This window comes from Macaca mulatta, chromosome 2, assembly GCF_049350105.2.
Source record: "Macaca mulatta isolate MMU2019108-1 chromosome 2, T2T-MMU8v2.0, whole genome shotgun sequence".
Classification (NCBI taxonomy): Eukaryota; Metazoa; Chordata; class Mammalia; order Primates; family Cercopithecidae; genus Macaca; species Macaca mulatta.
This window is the reverse complement of record NC_133407.1, coordinates 4,716,203-4,733,053: the sequence shown is the minus strand read 5'-3', so window position 1 is coordinate 4,733,053 and position 16,851 is coordinate 4,716,203. Positions and strand designations below refer to the sequence as shown.

The 16,851-nt window shown below is 50.0% G+C and overlaps 1 long non-coding RNA gene across 2 annotated transcripts in view; it reads right to left on the bottom strand.

The window, feature by feature from the left end:
* Positions 1–16,851, bottom strand: part of LOC106997185 (uncharacterized) — a 53,249-nt gene that overhangs the window by 23,354 nt on the left and 13,044 nt on the right. The window contains exon 4 of one of the 2 annotated variants that reach the window (XR_013414487.1): positions 3,986–9,333. The exons of the other annotated variant lie outside the window; for it this stretch is intronic. This is a non-coding gene — a long non-coding RNA (uncharacterized LOC106997185). Of the gene's footprint in view, positions 1–3,985; positions 9,334–16,851 lie in introns of those variants that run through there. 2 annotated transcript variants of the gene reach the window in all.

Genomic DNA, 16,851 nt, shown 5'->3' with positions numbered 1-16,851 from the left:
GTGGTGGCAGGTGTCTGTAATCCCAGCTACTTGGGAGGCTGAGGCAGGAGAATCACTTGAACCTGGGAGCCAGATGTTGCAGTGAGCCAAGATCATGCCACTGCACTCCAGCCTGGGCAACAGTGTGAGACTCATCTCAAAAAAAAAAAAAAAAATAGAAGAGACTCTATAGATTTATACAGGACATGGACTAGGGGCTGTCTCTCTAGCTCAGACAAAGGTGTGATCCTATATGAGTTAGTATAAGTGCACTGCTGTTGCAAATGGACCCCAAAATTCATAACAATCCAATGAATGTTTACTTCTTAGTCTTATATCATTTTTGAGCTGGTGAATGAGCCAGCCCAGGGGCTCTCCTCCACTCAGCTCCACAGGAATCAAGGCTGGATGAACACTGTCATTATAATAAATGGCTTTCAAGGGTAGCCTGTGCATTATCCTTATTTGTCCAAGACAGTAAAAAACACATAGGAGTGAACCTGAGATGTTTTGATGAACCAGGCCTGGAGGTGGTGCCCATCACTCCTACTCATGTTCCATTGGCTACAACTCAGTCACATGACCATGCCTAGCTGCAAGGGCGTATGGGAAATATATTTTGTATGGTGACAAGGAAGACGAGAACAAGATGGCCTTGGCTGCTAGTAGTCTCTGCCATAGTTTGTTTTAAGGACTCATACTGAGTCAGGTTCAGACCGAGACCTACAATTGCCCCAGGAAGATCCATAATTTGCTCCCTTCCCTTCAGTTCTTCTTGAAATCTTTGTTCAGTGTTTATTTTGAGGTGAAACCGAGATCTATGGGGGGATTGGGAGGAAGAGAGTTGCCCCTTGACCTGTGGAAATACTGTTCAAACCCTTATTCTGATTCTTGAGCCATCTTCAGAGGTTATGAAGATGTCTAGCCCCTCCCTAAGGCTACCTCAAAGTGTAGCATTTTCCTAATCCTCATGTAAATCAGCACCTACAGGTGCAACACAGCTCAAAGCCAGAGGGACAATCCATAGGCCCCTATGAAGAGTTAGCTCTGGGACCACGTATCTCCCATGGGAAATACTCAGGTCTATAAGCCCAAGGCCTCACTGTGAGAACACCTGGCTCTGGGCAGGGCATTCTGGGACCTCAAGGCTTTGCCTGGCCAGATCTAACTTTAGATGTCTGGGCCCCTTGCCACACTATGAGGCCAGCTGTGAGGGACCTGTGTGAGAGGGAACCTTGGTGAAAATGGCCTGAGCAAGAGCAGGGAATGGGGGACCTCATCTCCAGCCCACATCCTGAGGAGGAGGAAGCCTCTGTGCTTTGGAAGCATCTATAAGACTTCGTGTAACCAAGGGTCACCCTTGAGGTGTCCTTGCCTTATTGCTCCCATGTACCCTACTGAAGAAAAAGGAACAAAGACAGGTGATGGCCCACGAAATGGAGCTGCAGAATCTGTCCTCCCCCTCTTGTATCGCTCCTGGCTGCCAACAAACAGACTCCTGTTCTATAAGCTAGCAGCTCCGTGAGGTCTGAAAATAATCCCTGAAAGAAAAAAAAGTGGGAATAATAACAATTTTATGTTGAATGCTAGGCACTATGATTAATATGTGATATATGTTGTTGTACTGAGTTCTCACCATGACCTGGGAGTTAGGTACTTTAATCTCCACCCAGTTAACAAGGAAACTAAGGCTCAAAGGAGTTAAATAACCTTGTCCATGTTCACACTGCCAGAAAGTGGTTGAGTCAGTACCTCCCGTCTGACTGCAAAGCCTGTATTCTTAATCTCTGAGCTCTGTGACCCTGACCACATTGGTCACTTGCTGGGCGGGGCAGAGAAAGCCCTAGCTGCCTATACCTTCTTGTACCTGCAGCCCTTCCCCTCCACAGCGGGGACCTGTCTCATGCTGACAGCCTGCCAGAGTGACCCATCACCTCTACGTATTCGCCACACTCTTTCTGAACCTTTTCTGTCCAGTCAGCTTCCAAGCCGCTCTTGGGCATGAGTGTCATCCCAGTGCACCTGATAAGTCCCAGGTGCTCTGCCTGAGCCTGCCCACCAGCTGCCTCAGCTCCATCATTGAAAAGAGGTGTCTCCAGGATGTGAAAGGGAGCCTCAGGTGGCAGAGCTCTCTCCTCCTTGTGCACTTCACTTCAGGTGACTCCTGGAGAGACTTGGAACTGTATCATATCTCGGGACTGGTGGCTTCTGCTCATCTCCCCACTGGGGCTCAAAAGGTAATATGATCCATCAACCACAGACGTGCATTACTAGCCCAGTATCAAGCCAAGGGTCTGGCCAATGCTTTCACCTGGCAGGCTGCCATCAGAGGCTGCCTGAGCAACACAGACATGCAGCCTTGATCTTCACCTGTGCAAACAGCCTACGTGGCACAGCTGAGCCCCGGACAGGAGGGATGAACCGGGAGTTTCTCTTTTTTTTTTTTTTCCTTTTTTATTTATTTATTTATTTATTTATTTATTTTTGAGACAGAGTCTCAGTTTGTCACCCAAGCTGGAATGCAGTGGCGCAATCTTGGCTCACTGCGACCTCCGCCTCCCTGGCTCTAACGATTCTCCTGCCTCCTAAGTAGCCGGGATTACAGGCACCCGCCACCACGCCCAGCTAATTTTGTATTTTTAGTAGAGACGGGGTTTCGCCATGTTGGCCAGGCTGGTCTCGAACTCCTGACCTCAAGTGATCCGTCTGCCTCAGCCTCTCAGAGTGCTGGGATTACAGGTGTGAGCCACCATACCCCGGCGGAGTTTCTCTTACCCCACCCACACCTCCCTGCTGCTTGGCCCAAGACAACAGCCTCCCTACTCCGAATCTACATTTTCCCGCTTTTATTAAGGAAAAGAATAGTCCTTAGGGGTGTGCCACGCTAAACTTTTCTGGAGGAAATAAGGAAAGTAATAACATGTTAAACTGTGGGTTCTGTGAGTTTCTATGGGCAGCCTACTTGTTGCCATTGGCAATTGTTTCTTGGCTCATTCTCTCCTGGGTCAATCACCATGTCTGGCCTCATAACAATCCTTTCCTACTTTTTTTTTTTTTTTCCTGAAAACACATCCTATGAATTGCTGTGGGAAGGAACCAGTGAAAATCTCCTTGTGAAGGCTCATCATTTAGGATGTTTCTTTTTTAGAGTCCTCCTATTTGGGGGTTTCTTGGGTAGGGGGAGTAGGGTATGCACCAGCCAAGCCTCTACCGGGTTGTTGCCAAGCCGTCTCAAACTCTCCCCAGTCAGTTCTTTCCCAGCTGTGGGGTTTTTGGCAGAGAAGGGCCAGAGGGTGCCATAGCTGGCTTCCCAGGAGCCGTGCGTCCTGCCTGGCTTCCCAGCTGAGTTGGACTGAGGGACATCGTGGTTAACAGATTTGCCAAAAATCACAGAGCTGGGGCTGGCTCTCCAGAGGTCAGGGATATTAAGAGCAAGCCAAAGGGCACAGAGTCCTGTTGCAAGACTGGAAGCAGCCAGGGACCCAAAGAAAGTGCCTGGGGCTGAGCATTGGAGAGCTCATCCTAGGCTGGTCTCCACTCCCTGGAGGACGGTGAACCCATCACCACACATCCCAGGACCTTGGTCTCTCTGTCTGTAAAGCCAGCAGGTTGGGTCATCTGAATGGAATAGATAACTAAATTAATCTAAGGTCTCTTCCAACGTTGTGATTCTCTGACTACTGTACAGTTTGGGGGTCTGAAAACACCCTTCTACCTTTTCCCATCTGCACGGTGTGCTGGGGCCACATCAAACCCAACCTCGGGTGCGGCACCGGGTCCCACCTCGTTTGTGCCTGTTCTTCCTCACATGACCCTTTGCCCCCGCCTCACCTGTGCCAGGGCAGATGGAATTCAGACTGTTCTGATTCATTGACCTCAAAGGCAACCAAACAAATGCCCTTGCAAAGGGGATCTGACGCCTCCAAAGCCGTGACGGGCCTTCCAGGTGGGTGGCTGTTGAAACTTCTCTCCTTCCATGGGACCACAAAGCTTTATTTAACCAACATTCAAGCTCAAAAACTTTATTTGCCTGGAGCAACCCCAGGAGACTTAACCTTGGAAAACTACCTTCTCCCAGGCTTCACCAGACACCTCCCAGGGTGGGAGTGTGGGGTGAAAACACATCACACCCACGGCCGTGTGACATTCTCATCTTCCCAGCAGGGAGAACCGGTCCCTGCCAGTGTCAAGAAGTCAAAACAAAGCTCCTTTTCCATGTGCTTTTTCTTCCTCAATGGCTTAGACTGTAAAGTCATCAGGAAGCATGGTCTAGTGCTCCAAGCTCCAGACAGACGCTTGACCTCTGTCCTGGCGCCCTGGGCTGGCCTGGACCAGACACCGCACCCCCAGGACTGTTTTCCCATCTGCAAAACAACTCGGGCCTCTCTAAGCCAACATCACCTCTCACTGCAAAACACAGCCCCCTTCCTCCTACAGGGACAGTTGGCCTTAGAAACCAGCTCATCTTTAGGGGAAGAAATCCTTATGGGGCAGGCGGCAGAAAAGCACAGCACAGAGGAAGCAAAGAGTTAATTTTGCGCTGGGGGGTGGGGGCGTTGGGAGGTTGAGGGAGGATGATGGTTTGGGCGAGCACCTTTTCCACTCGCCTAGATCTGAGGTGGAAGGTCTCTGCTCTGGTCTCTGATTTCTAGGGAAACGGGATGGTGTGATGTGCAGATAAACAGAGAAGCCTGCTGTAGATGGCTGTTGGGTGTCTCCAGGGATCAGTAACACCTTCATCACAGAGAATGCTTCTGCAGGCATTCTACTTCTCTTCCCCACCCCCACCCCTTAAATAAGCAGCTGTTTCCTCTGCCCCTATCCCTGGCCCCTCGCCGCTGCTGGATCATCCTGCCTACCCCCGGGCTGCAGACTGACTTATCAAGTTTCAGAACTTAACTTCCCTGGCTGCATCTCCGTCTTCTGCTACTTTACAAGGTCTCTTTTTACATCTGCCCTTTACATGAGACCCTGCCTGACCCAGCCTTGACAGAAAACCCATCCCCTACCCGTGCTGGTGTTTGGAGCTCAGAAGTAGCCTTCCCAGTGACCCCCTGCCAGGCCTCTGGTGAGCATTTTCATCTGATCCTTAATCCGCCTCCTGCCACCCTGGCCAAACACACGCAACCAGGCTGCCTGTGATAGGCTCACAATAACCCTGGCTCTTAAGCTATCAGATAAGGAAACTTCACGTGCCCCAGCATCACCGACACCAGGTCTGAGGTTTTCTTCTTAGGAGGAGGAAAGGTTAAGAGATGCTGAGGCAAAGAAGTCCAAGTATTTGAAGAGACAGACAGCCTTGCTCTCCAGAGTAAACCATTGTACACAATTGCATGACCCTTAGATAAGACCTGAGAGAGGGGTTCTCACCCCTGGCTGCAGGTTACAATCCAGGCTGCTCCCCAGACAGATTACATGGGAATCCCCAGGGTTGACATCTAGGCATTGGCTGGGTTTGAGAGCCACTGATTTAAAACAATGCCCCATTTTGCAGTTTGGGCAAGAGAGGCCAAGAGAGGAGAAGTGATTTGCCCCCTATTAAATGGTCATTTGGGACAGAGCCCTAAGCAGAACCTGTGTCTCCTAACTTTAAATTCTTATCTCTTCCCATCACAATTTTCCCTCTGGTTGCTTTAGAAGAGAGGGTCTTAATCTCTGAGGCACATTAAACCTGTCCAAGGGAACTTTCGAAATACGACGACAGGCCTCCTGAAATTCTGTTCTGATTGCTCTGGCGTGTAGCCTGGGTATAAGTATTCAAAGTTCCTTGAGTGACTCTCATGTGTAGTCACAGTTGAACGAAGCCCTGCTTATTAAAAGCTAAACCCCTTCAGAGAGAGAGAGTGAGTGAGTGAGAGAGAGCGAGATGCAAAAAATAATACTGTGGAGGCTGGAGGGAGGAAAATTGTTCGTGTAAGATGAATCTTGGGATCCATCAAAACAAATGACGCTTGAGCTGGATCTTGAAGGTTTCAATACTTCGAAGTGGCAAACCGCTTTCCAGGAGAGGGAACCGTGTGAGCAGTGTCCCATAGGAAGGGATATGGGAGATGGGACAGTTGGGAATTGGACAGAACAGGCAAATTGGGACCAACGTGCGGGAAGCTTTCAATTCACATGGGAATGTGGCAGGAACTGTCTGGCCCAGTGACTGCCAAGCTCTTGCACACATCAGACTCACCTAGAGGGCTTGAACACAGGCTGCTGGGCCCACCCTCAGAGTCCCAGATTCCGTGGGTCTGCATGGGACCTGGGAATGTGCATTTCTAACAAGTTCCCAAGTGATCATGATGCTTCTGGCCTTCCCAAGACACTTTAAGAACCACTGTGCTAGGCAGAGGGAAATCCCAGAAAGTTTCAGATTTGAATCACTTGGAGAAATATACAGAGAGAGAGAGAGGAGGAACTTCAGTAGGACAGGAAGATTGATCTGGCATAGAGAAAGAAAATCACAGTGCAGAGCGGCCCAGAAGCGCATGCAGGCGCTGCCACTACACTACGGAAGAAGACACGAAGAAGGAGAAGAATATAGGTAGCCCTCAAATAGCATATTTATGAAAATTCCACTGCCCGGGCAGTGGGACTGGGGAAGAAGGTGGGGTTAGAGCATGTTCAGTGGACGCGTGCACAGAACATGGTGACTGACTGGATTTGGAGGGAAGTAGGGCAGAGTCCAGTGGGGAGTGACTTTTGGAAGCCGAACAGCCAAGGGGTTGCAATTCACTGAGCTGAACAGGCAAAAGGAGGGGCAGGTGTGGGAGCAGTGCCAGGGGCTTTGCTGGAACATGAACCCGAACCCTGTTCTCAGGTGCCTGGCAAGAATGAGACCTCTGACTTGGGCCTAGAGTGTGCCAGAATGAAGACTTGGCCCTGCTCCTTAACAGTTGCTGTTTCTGCCCTAAAACTATCCTCCCAGGGGTGATGGGTGGCAGGTGTGGGGAGAGCTGAGCCAGGGTGGTGACCCATCGTGAGGTGCTTTGGGCCCGCGTCCCCTCCAGTGGATAGGCGCAGGAGTCCAGCAGAGGTCTGTCTCTTCAAGTCCAATCAGGGAGGCAAAGGAACCAAGCATGGCCATGCACTCACACTGAAACCCACGTTGCTCCAAGACCTCTATCTGCGTTCGGTTTACAGGATGTGCTCCCTGAAGCAGTAGTTTCCAATCTTGGCTGCACGTTAGAATCGCCTGGGGAGCTTTAAAAATGCCTGCTACCTCGGCTGCACCCCACACCAATTAAAACAGCAGTTCTGGGATAGGACCAAGGTATCCATATATTATAAACCTCCACAAGCGATTCCCAAGTGCAGCCAGGGTTGAGAATTGCACCTTGAAGGGTGTATATAGGTAGCCCTCAAATAGCATATTTATGAAAATTACATTTCCTCCCTAAGGAAATGGTTTGAATGTGTCTAACACCACCCTACCCCACCCCACTGCCCTCCTCCCACACAAGTGACCTGATCAAGGGACAGGCCTGGGCTTCTGAGTCACAGGCCTGCCTTGCAGGCTGGCAGGAGCTGTTGCCCATAGTCAGAGTTTATGGAAGCAGAGGCCACAACCTGGAAGGAGGAGACTTGAAAGCCCAAAGTCCAAGGAACTTCATTCATGGAGGCTGAACCAGAGGCAGAGAGGGTAGAGAGTATATGGGGAGGGATGGGGCATTGTTCAGAGCCAAAACCAAGAGGGAGGTTTTAAGGACCAGAGAGACCCTGTGGGAAGAACAGGGATGTGGGTGATGGGAGGTGATCTGCATGAGATTTGGCAACACCAGGCAACTCCTCACAGCCGTTCTTCAGGCATCCCAGGAGTGTGGAGAAACCAGGAGACGACAGAGTGTGCCGGGGCCTCCTCTCCTGGTCCTCCTCCCCGACTCAGGGGCAGATACGAAGGGCAAAGAGAGAAAAGGGCTGGGAAACCAACAGCACGAGGAAGCTGACGAGGGCAGGGGATGGGGGCATTCACTCCGGGGCATATCAGGATTGAGGGGGGCCTGAAGCTTGCACAGTTGGGAGGGCTGTCTTTAAGAAAAAGAATATGACATGACAAATACAACTTGAGCTCCTGGGCCTGGGAAGGAGCCTGAAGTGAGGGGTTCCGGCGTGAACTTGCTCTGGCCAACAGGCTAATAACCTGGGCTCGGAATCATTGCTAAAACGTGCCCCACCTTCCAGGGTCTTGCCTTGTCTGGGATACCCCATCAGACTAGGAGGCCAGTTGTCCATTTTATTTCTGGGGAACGAAGGAGTAAAGGAGTCTCTGTGGTCACCCAACACACATTGGTGGCCGTGCCACAAAGAGGTCCTCCGTGCAGCGCTGCAGGCCATTCGCTCCCTGCACAGCTTCACATTAGGACCTAGGATGTGTCAGGGCGGGCCTACGTGACAAGCATCACAAGGACTCAGACAGGGCCCAGCTCTCACAAATGACAAGTTCTCTGGCGAGGAGGCATGCAGGCCTCTGTGAAGGCAGGACAGAGGGGGAGGTAATTGCCTCAGGCAGTTAGGGTGGGCTTCCTGGAGGCTGCAACCAGAGAAGGGAGCCTGAGAGAACCTGCCTAAGTTCACCAGATCAGGGAGAGCTGATCTTGCAGAGGGAACAGCCACAACAATATTTATTAAGCACCTACTATGTACCAGGCTTAGATGTGTTATATGAAGTCAATGAGTCTGGTTCAACACCACCACAAATTGGGTCCTAGTATTATCCCCATTTTACAGATAAGAAAGCTGAGACACAGTGATGCTAAGGATCTTATTCTCAGTCTCACAGCTACTTAAGTGGTGGGTATGAATTTTAAACCCAGGTAGTCTGGCTCTAGAATCCATGTGTGCAAAAAGCTATGACGAGACATCTTGGAGCACTTTGGGAACTGCAAGATACTCAGTGTCCCACACAAAGGAAGCACTGGGAAGGCAGGCAAGGAAGGGGGCCAAGAGGGCAGGAAGGATCCTGGAGGGCCTAGAAGAACAGGTAAAGAGGTTTGGGTAAGGAACAGTACCCAAAAGAGGCAGGGCAGCTACTGAAGGTTTTTAAGCAAGAGCATGGGGTGCTCAGATCTAGGCTTTAGAAAGGTTACTGTGGGCCGGGCGCAGTGGCTCACGCCTATAATCCCAGCACCTTGGGAGGCCGAGGCAGGCAGATCTCTTGAGGTCATGAGTTTGAGACCAGACTGGCCAACATGGTGAAACTCCTTCTCTACTAAAAATACAAAATAGCCGGGCGTGGTGGCAGGCGCCTGTAATCCCAACTATTCGGGAGGCTGAGGCAGGGGAATCACTTGAATCTAGGAGGCGGAGGTTGCGGTGGTGAGCCGAGATCGCACCACTGCACTCCAGCCTGGGTGATAGAGCGAGACTCTGTCAAAAAAAAAAAAAAAAAAAAAAAAGGTTACTCTGTGTAGAAGATGTGATTAGAAAGGATGGATTGGAAGCCGTCAGATGGGAGCAGGGGATCTCTAAAGATGCTATTGCAGAGTCCTGGCAATTGTGAATGGAACATCAATTGAGGCCAAGGCACCAGCTTGAAGTTCCTCTGGTTCCAAAGACCACCTTTAACAGCCTGTGGGTGGAGTAGACAGAAGAGGGTCAATCTTATCTTGGAGGTGTCTTGGAGCCCAGAGACCTGAGTGCAGTACCCTCCTTCCCACTGGCCGCCTTCATGGACTAAGTCAAACCCCTTCACCTCTCTGGGCCACAGTTTGCTCATCTGGAAAGTGAACATGATAATTCGTGCTCTGTCTGACTCGTGCAATTTTTGTGAAATTCAAACAACATCTTGTATGCAAAAAATGGCCCATGACTATTATTGACAATGCAATGGAAGCTTGAAATGTCTGCACAATTAACTGATAGCCTAGTGGCCAAGAGTCTTCTGTTCTTGGGCTCAAGTGGTATCCTTTGCCTTGGCAATAAGCTGACAGCTGGGGCAGGTCCCTCTTTCTCACCTCCACATGACCCACCCAAGTCCTTCCCTTTCTTCAAAGCCCAGCCCAAATACCACCTCCTCCAGGAAGCCTTTCCAGAGTCATTCTTCAAGCCCCCAACTGGAAATGACCTGTCCTTCCCCTGAAGAATGCTGCTTTCTGCTCTGCTCTTTCTATGTTCCATCTAGCTGCAGTTGTTTCTGCATTCCCCTCCCACGAGCTGCCACAGCTGCCGCCTTTCTTTTTTTTTTTTTTTTTTTTTTTTGAGACGGAGTTTCACTTTTGTCGCCCAGGCTGGAGTGCAATGGCTCATTCTCAGCTCACTGCAACCTCCGCCTCCTGGGTTCAAGCAATTCTCCTGCCTCCGTTTCCCGAGTAGCTGGGATTACAGGCACCCACCACCACACCTGGCTGGTTTTTTGTATTTTCAGTAGAGACAGGGTTTCACCATGTTGGCCAGGCTGGTCACGAACTCCTGGCCCCTGGTGATCCTCCCGCCTCAGCCAGCCAAAGTGCTGAAATTACAGTCATGAGCCACGGCACCTGGTCGCCCTGCTAATAATTTTTTAACCCATCTTTCCTGGCCCTGTTTTTATGTATTTAAAAATATCTACTTGATCTCATCATGTGGATGAAGTTTTCTGTCTTGCCATTTTCACTTAATAACACAAGTATTTGTCATGTTCTAACTACTTTGAATACAGATATTTTAATGGCTGCAAAAGAGTCCTATCATATGTTATAACTTACTTAACTTTCCTCATTGTTAGATGTTTAGGTTGTTTTCGGTTTTGATTGTTATAAATAATGCTACAACTTTTAAAAATAGAATGAATTAATAATTCAAAAACAAAAACAGAAAACAATTTGGGTTGTTTTAGGATATGTCCTCCTGTCCCTCTGCTCAGCTGCCTGAGAGAAGATGGGACTCAAGACAGAAGAAGGTGTGAATGCACAGGAGAAAACCCACAGCCTGTGCCTGCGAGAGGAGGGGCAAGCCGATCCCGCCTGGCTGATCCCAGACTCCTCTGCTGGCCCTGTTGACATTTGATAAATGCTTCCTGTGAAGATGTTTACCCAGGAGGAAATTTATCATGCTTCCCCTTCCTACCACGAGGGTGGGAAGAGGGGCTGCATTGGCCCCATAAATTCCAGCCACTGTCTGAGCTCACCACTTCACCTCCCTGGGTGCCCCCAAAAAGGTGCAAGACAAAGGCGTCAGACACCAAAAAGCCTGTGCCCGGATGCGGAGAGGCAGCCAAGGGAGCATGTCTGTAGACATCCAAGTCTACTTGTCACTTTCATCCTCCTATTTTCTTTTTCCTCCATTTAAATTAAGTTGCTGGTTGTCCTTGTTTTATCCAGGAAGTCCTAAAGGACCCACTGAGAGGTGGCCCCTTTTTGTTTTTTCCTTCCTTACTGGACAAGGAGACAGGGAGCCAATGTAGTGGCTGGATCTTCAATCACGGGAGCAGAGGTGTCTGTGGCCCTGGAAACACCATTTGTTTCTCAGCAATCGGGCCTCTTGGTTCTACTTTCAGTTGAGCTGCCGTCTTCTCTAGAGAGGCAGCTGGGGCCAAGCACAGTGGCTCACCCATGTAATCCCAGCACTTTGGGAGAGCGAGGTGGGTGGATCACCTGAGGTCAGGAGCTCGAGACCAGCCTCACCAACATGGTGGAACCCCGTCTCTACTAAATACAAAAAATTAGCTGGGCACGGTGGTGCATGCCTGTAATCCCAGCTACTTGGGAGGCTGAGGCAGGAGAATTATTTGAACCCAGGAGGCTGAGGTTGCAGCAAGCCAAGATCGCACCGTTGCACTCCAGCCTGGACAACAAGAGCGAAACGCTGCCTCAAAAAAAAAAAAAAAAAAAAAAGAGAGAGGCAGTGGAAGTATTGAAGGCTGTGATATCAGGGACCACCGCAGCCAGTTCAGTGTCAGCTCTTGCTCACTCTAACCTCCAGCAGGTCCCAGAATTAGTCAGAGCCAAGGCTTCCTCGCCTGTGAAACAGGCAGTAGTACCAACTGCAGCAGTTTCCTGGGACAGCCACGTAACAGAATGCATGGACAAATGCATGGAAATAGCAAAATAACGTGCAGGTGTTGGTTTTATTTAAGCCAAGGAAGCTGGCCAAGTACCCCATCTATAAAATGAGTATATTATAAGAATCTCTGCCTCCCACTACTTGAATATCAGAAAGACAGAAGACATAATATTTGCAAAAGTGTCCAAGATATTGAGTCGGTTTTCCATTTCACCAACATCCAATCAGAAAATATGACACATCCCAGAACTTCAGTTCTAAACGATGACCACCTCAGCCACCAATAATACCCTGAAGCAAAGCACCAAAGACTAAATTACTTTTTTTTTTTTTTTTGAGACAGAGTTTCACCCTGTTGCCTAGGCTGGAGTGCAGTGGCACCATCTCTGTTCACTGCAACCTCCGCCTCCTGGGGTCAGGTGATTCTCCTGCCTGAGCCTCCCAAGTAGCTGAGATTACGGGCATATGCCATGACGCCCAGCTAATTTTTGTATTTTTAGTAGAGACAGGGTTTTGCCACATTGGTTAGGCTGGTCTTGAACTCCTGACCTCAAGTAATCAGCCTGCCTCAGCCTTCCAAAGTGCTGGGATTACAGGCAGGAGCCACCACACCCAGCCACTGAATTCCTTTTTAAATATCACATTCTCATTCTCTAAAAGTTCCAGAAAATATGACTCTCAGAAATGTGTATCCGAAGCAACTCAGTGGTTTCTCTAAAAATCCAGATTCTTACACTGTACTGAATCAGAAACCCTTCGACATAGAACAAAGGACACTGCATTTTAACAAGCTTTTTTGGGGACTGTTTTGCACAGTTAAGTGAGAGTCACAAATTTAGAAGCCCCACATCATGCTGCAGAAGTCACAGTAACCTTCTCTCTCTATGCCCTTTAGCAGCCAATCTCTGAACCCTCCAAAGAGAAGATTTGTGTACGGAGTATCCACTGGAGCCCAAGTCGTATATGATCCCAGCCTCCAAGGCCCCACGGTCCACAGCTCTGATTCTGGCAAAGGCAGATGGAAGAGGCTGGGTCCAGCCCCCTAGGCAGCCCGTGTTGATTTGAGTCCAGACCACAGCAGAAGTTAGCACAGGAAAACAGAGAACACAGAGCTGGTACATGATACTAAAGTAATTACATAGGGAGACTGTGTTCCGAAGGAGGGCAGTGGACCTCAGGGGACATCAGAGTCCAGGTCACAGTAGCAACAATAAAGGGAGGCAGAGGGAGGGGACATACGAGCCATCACAGATTCCAGGAATATGAGTTCTCTAAATGACTTTGATAGTTCATTTTAATCAAAATATAGTTTCCCCTAAGTTCCTGGGGACAAGTGTCAATCGTGGAGCCCTCAGAAGCGGTGGACCATTGTCAGGGGCCAGCAGACCTGGGGTCAGTCTACCAGGTGACAGGACCCTATACATGACTGTTTCCACGTGGCATGACAGCCGCGTGTGGAGATACCGAATTTCCCATGAGGGTGAGCTCCCACTTATTCTTCAGGATGAGCTGAGCTGTATCCCATGAGGATTGCTCGCTGTGGGTTTCAGTCATCCTGCAGGAACGTGGGAGCATCTGCAGATGAATGAACGTTTTAATTTCCTTGTGTCTGGATGGCCACCAGAACCCTTGTGAGTGACACAAATGGGCTCTCATCTCCATCTTTTAGGTGAACAAACTGAGGCTCAGGGAGGTTAGATTCATTTCCTAAGCCACACAGGTTTAACGTTCATAGACAGGACTGCAGTCTTCTGGTTCAAATTTCCTTCCTCCACAACTTTCTTATTATGTCTCAGAAACTTGGCTTTTGAGATATGTCTAGAAGCTGTTTTCTCAGCACCTTGAAAATCTATGGGAGATCTTCCTTCTTGTTTTCTAGTTAAAAACAACATTCTTATTTAATACTTTGGCATATGGTTAGGGTGACCGACCTCCTGATTTCCCCAGGATTGTCCTGGTTTTAGCATGAAAAGCTCTGCCTCCCAGGAAACCCCTCCATCCCAGGCAACTAGACCGTTGGTCACCTTACTATGTGTTCGACTGTCTCATCCTCACAGGGAGGCCCCAGCTGCAGGCCTCTGACTTCCCATCTGAGCTCTGCCTCACTCACCTCCACTTCTGCCTCCCCAAGAATTCAGACTCTTCAGAGCAAATACAACACCGAGAAATCATTCTCCACTCAGCTAAGTACTTTCGGTGAGCTTCTGATCACAACGGACATCTTAGTGATGTAGGAGAATGTACACAGAAATATTAGATTTATTAGCACCAATGTCCAAATGGCCGTATATCAAAAATTTGCTTTATTGAACAATGGTACTGGAAATGAAAATATAATTTGGAACCCAGACACTATATTCTATTGTCAAACTAGAAAAAAAGTGAGTGTTATTTGCATTCATCACGTCCAATGCAGCAGACAATCTGGTTAAATTCGGGCTCTGCCGCTTAACAGCTGTGTGGCCTTAGGTGAGTTACCCAATGTCTCTCTGTACCTCGGTTTCCTCATATGTAAAACGGAAATGATGATAGAATCTGCTTTATCGCGTTATGATGAGAATTAATACATACAAGTCACTAGAGAGTGCCTGCAGTGAATGATGTTAGCTATTGTTCATTGCCCCGTAACCTACACACGGCAAGGCCAATGCCAGCATCTAAACATCATGTACCACACAAACCGAGCAGAGGATAAGAGGGGATTCACTTGTTTCCCAATAACTGAGGAAAGGAAAAGGGAGACTGGAAAACTGTTTTAGACCGAATCTATTCTTCTTTCTTCTTCCCTTCGAGAGTCACTGTATCCTCAAGCACTATTGCTGATTCTATCCTCACGATCTGGGATGCCCAAAACAAGCAAGGAACAATCCATCAGTAATAGCCCTCACATTAGTACAGCACTTTATATACAGCAACTCACTTGTACGCATGTGACTCTGCCGCCACATCTGTACAAAACCACTTCCACTACAAACCAAGCCTCTCTGACCCATGTGGTCTGCCTAGCATTGACCACTGAGCTTCTATCTACCGTGTGTCTCTTGCTGAGCTGGGTGCCGTGGGAGATGGAGGATGCAACAAAGTGTAAAAAGTGGGCAGAGCTGACCCTGGACCATTTACATTTATCTGGGGAAAGAGCTCTCCAGGTCTCCAGGTGTGTAAAACAGGACACATCAGGTGTCAAATGATCTTGGGATTCAGAAAAGACAGGCCAAGGCACGGCGCTGTTGGCAGAAGGGGTCCACACAGGGAAGAAGAGAAGCCCCCTGTAGCCCAGCCTTTTACACTGACCTCACTCAGTCTTCTAGAACAGATGTGATGAGCGCTGCTGACCCTCCAGCCTTAGCCTCTCAATGTGCTTCAGAGAACGTCCAACAGGAAGGCTGGCTTCTCTGGGCCTGAGGGCTTTCTCCAGTGCTTTCCAGAGAAGCTACACAATGAACACTGGCTGGGAAACTCACACCCTCTGTGGAGCAGCCTTCAGGGACTGAGAGGAGTTGGAATGTGCACACCCCAGCCCCACCCCGGGAGGATTGTTTTTGAGGTGCGTGTTTTACACTCTTCCAACGGCTTCCCCCTTGGGATGAAGCTGCAGCTGCCCATTGTGTTGACTGGCTGACCATAGCCCCTTTAGCGGTTGCTTCCCCTCCCCTTATCACCACCCACCCCTCTCCCGGGCTCTCCCTGGTTTACCTCCTCCCCACTGCCCACCCCTCTCCCGGGTTCTCCCTGGTTTACCTCCTCCCCACTGCCCACCCCCTCCTGGGCTCTCCCTGGTTTACCTCCTCCCCACTGACCATCCCCTCCTGGGCTCTCCCTGGTTTACCTCCTCCCCACTGCCCACCCCTGTCCCGGGCTCTCCCTGGTTTACCTCCTCCCCACTGCCCACCCCTCTCCCGGGCTCTCCCTGGTTTACCTCCTCCCCACTGACCACCCCTCTCCCGGGCTCTCCCTGGCTTACCTCCTCCCCACTGCCCACCCCTCTCCCGGGCTCTCCCTGGTTTACCTCCTCCCCACTGCCCACCCCTCTCCCGGGTTCTCCCTGGCTTACCTCCTCCCCACCGCCCACCCCTCTCCCGGGCTCTCCCTGGTTTACCTCCTCCCCACTGCCCACCCCTCTCCCGGGTTCTCCCTGGCTTACCTCCTCCCCACTGCCCACCCCTCTCCCGGGCTCTCCCTGGCTTACCTCCTCCCCACTGCCCACCCCTCTCCCGGGTTCTCCCTGGCTTACCTCCTCCCCACTGCCCACCCCTCTCCCGGGCTCTCCCTGGCTTACCTCCTCCCCACTGCCCACCCCTCTCCCAGGCTCTCCCTGGCTTACCTCCTCCCCAGTAAACTTGCACTCACATCCTTGTCTCAGGGGCTGCTTCTGACAAAACTCAAATGAAGACATCCCCCTATTTCCCGTGACTGGATTAATATTGTACCCATTTGACTCATGAGAAAACTAAGACTCAGACTAATTATCTGGTCTGAGGTCACATAGCAAGCATGTGATTGTCCTCGGGCTTGACCTCACATCCCTCTGTACCACCGCACCTGTCCTTGTAGCATACTGAGAGAAGTGTACACATAAGCATGTCGCTGGATCCCAGGGACACTGCTCACCCTGACTCCCACCTCTGCCCCACTCAGGAAACTGGGATTTTCTCCTGTCTCGGCCGCCCGAGTAACTGGGATTACAGGCCTGCGCCTCCACGCCCAGCTAATTTTCTATTTTTAGTAGAGATGGGGTTTCTCCATGTTGGTCAGGCTGGACTCAAACTCCTGACCTCAGGTGATGTGCCCACCTCGGCCTCCCAAAGTGTTGGGATTATAGACATGAGCCACAGCATCTGGCCCTAAGTAGAAATCTTATACTCCACGTGGGCCTGAAGTGCAAGCCAAGAAATAGGTAGCTACCCT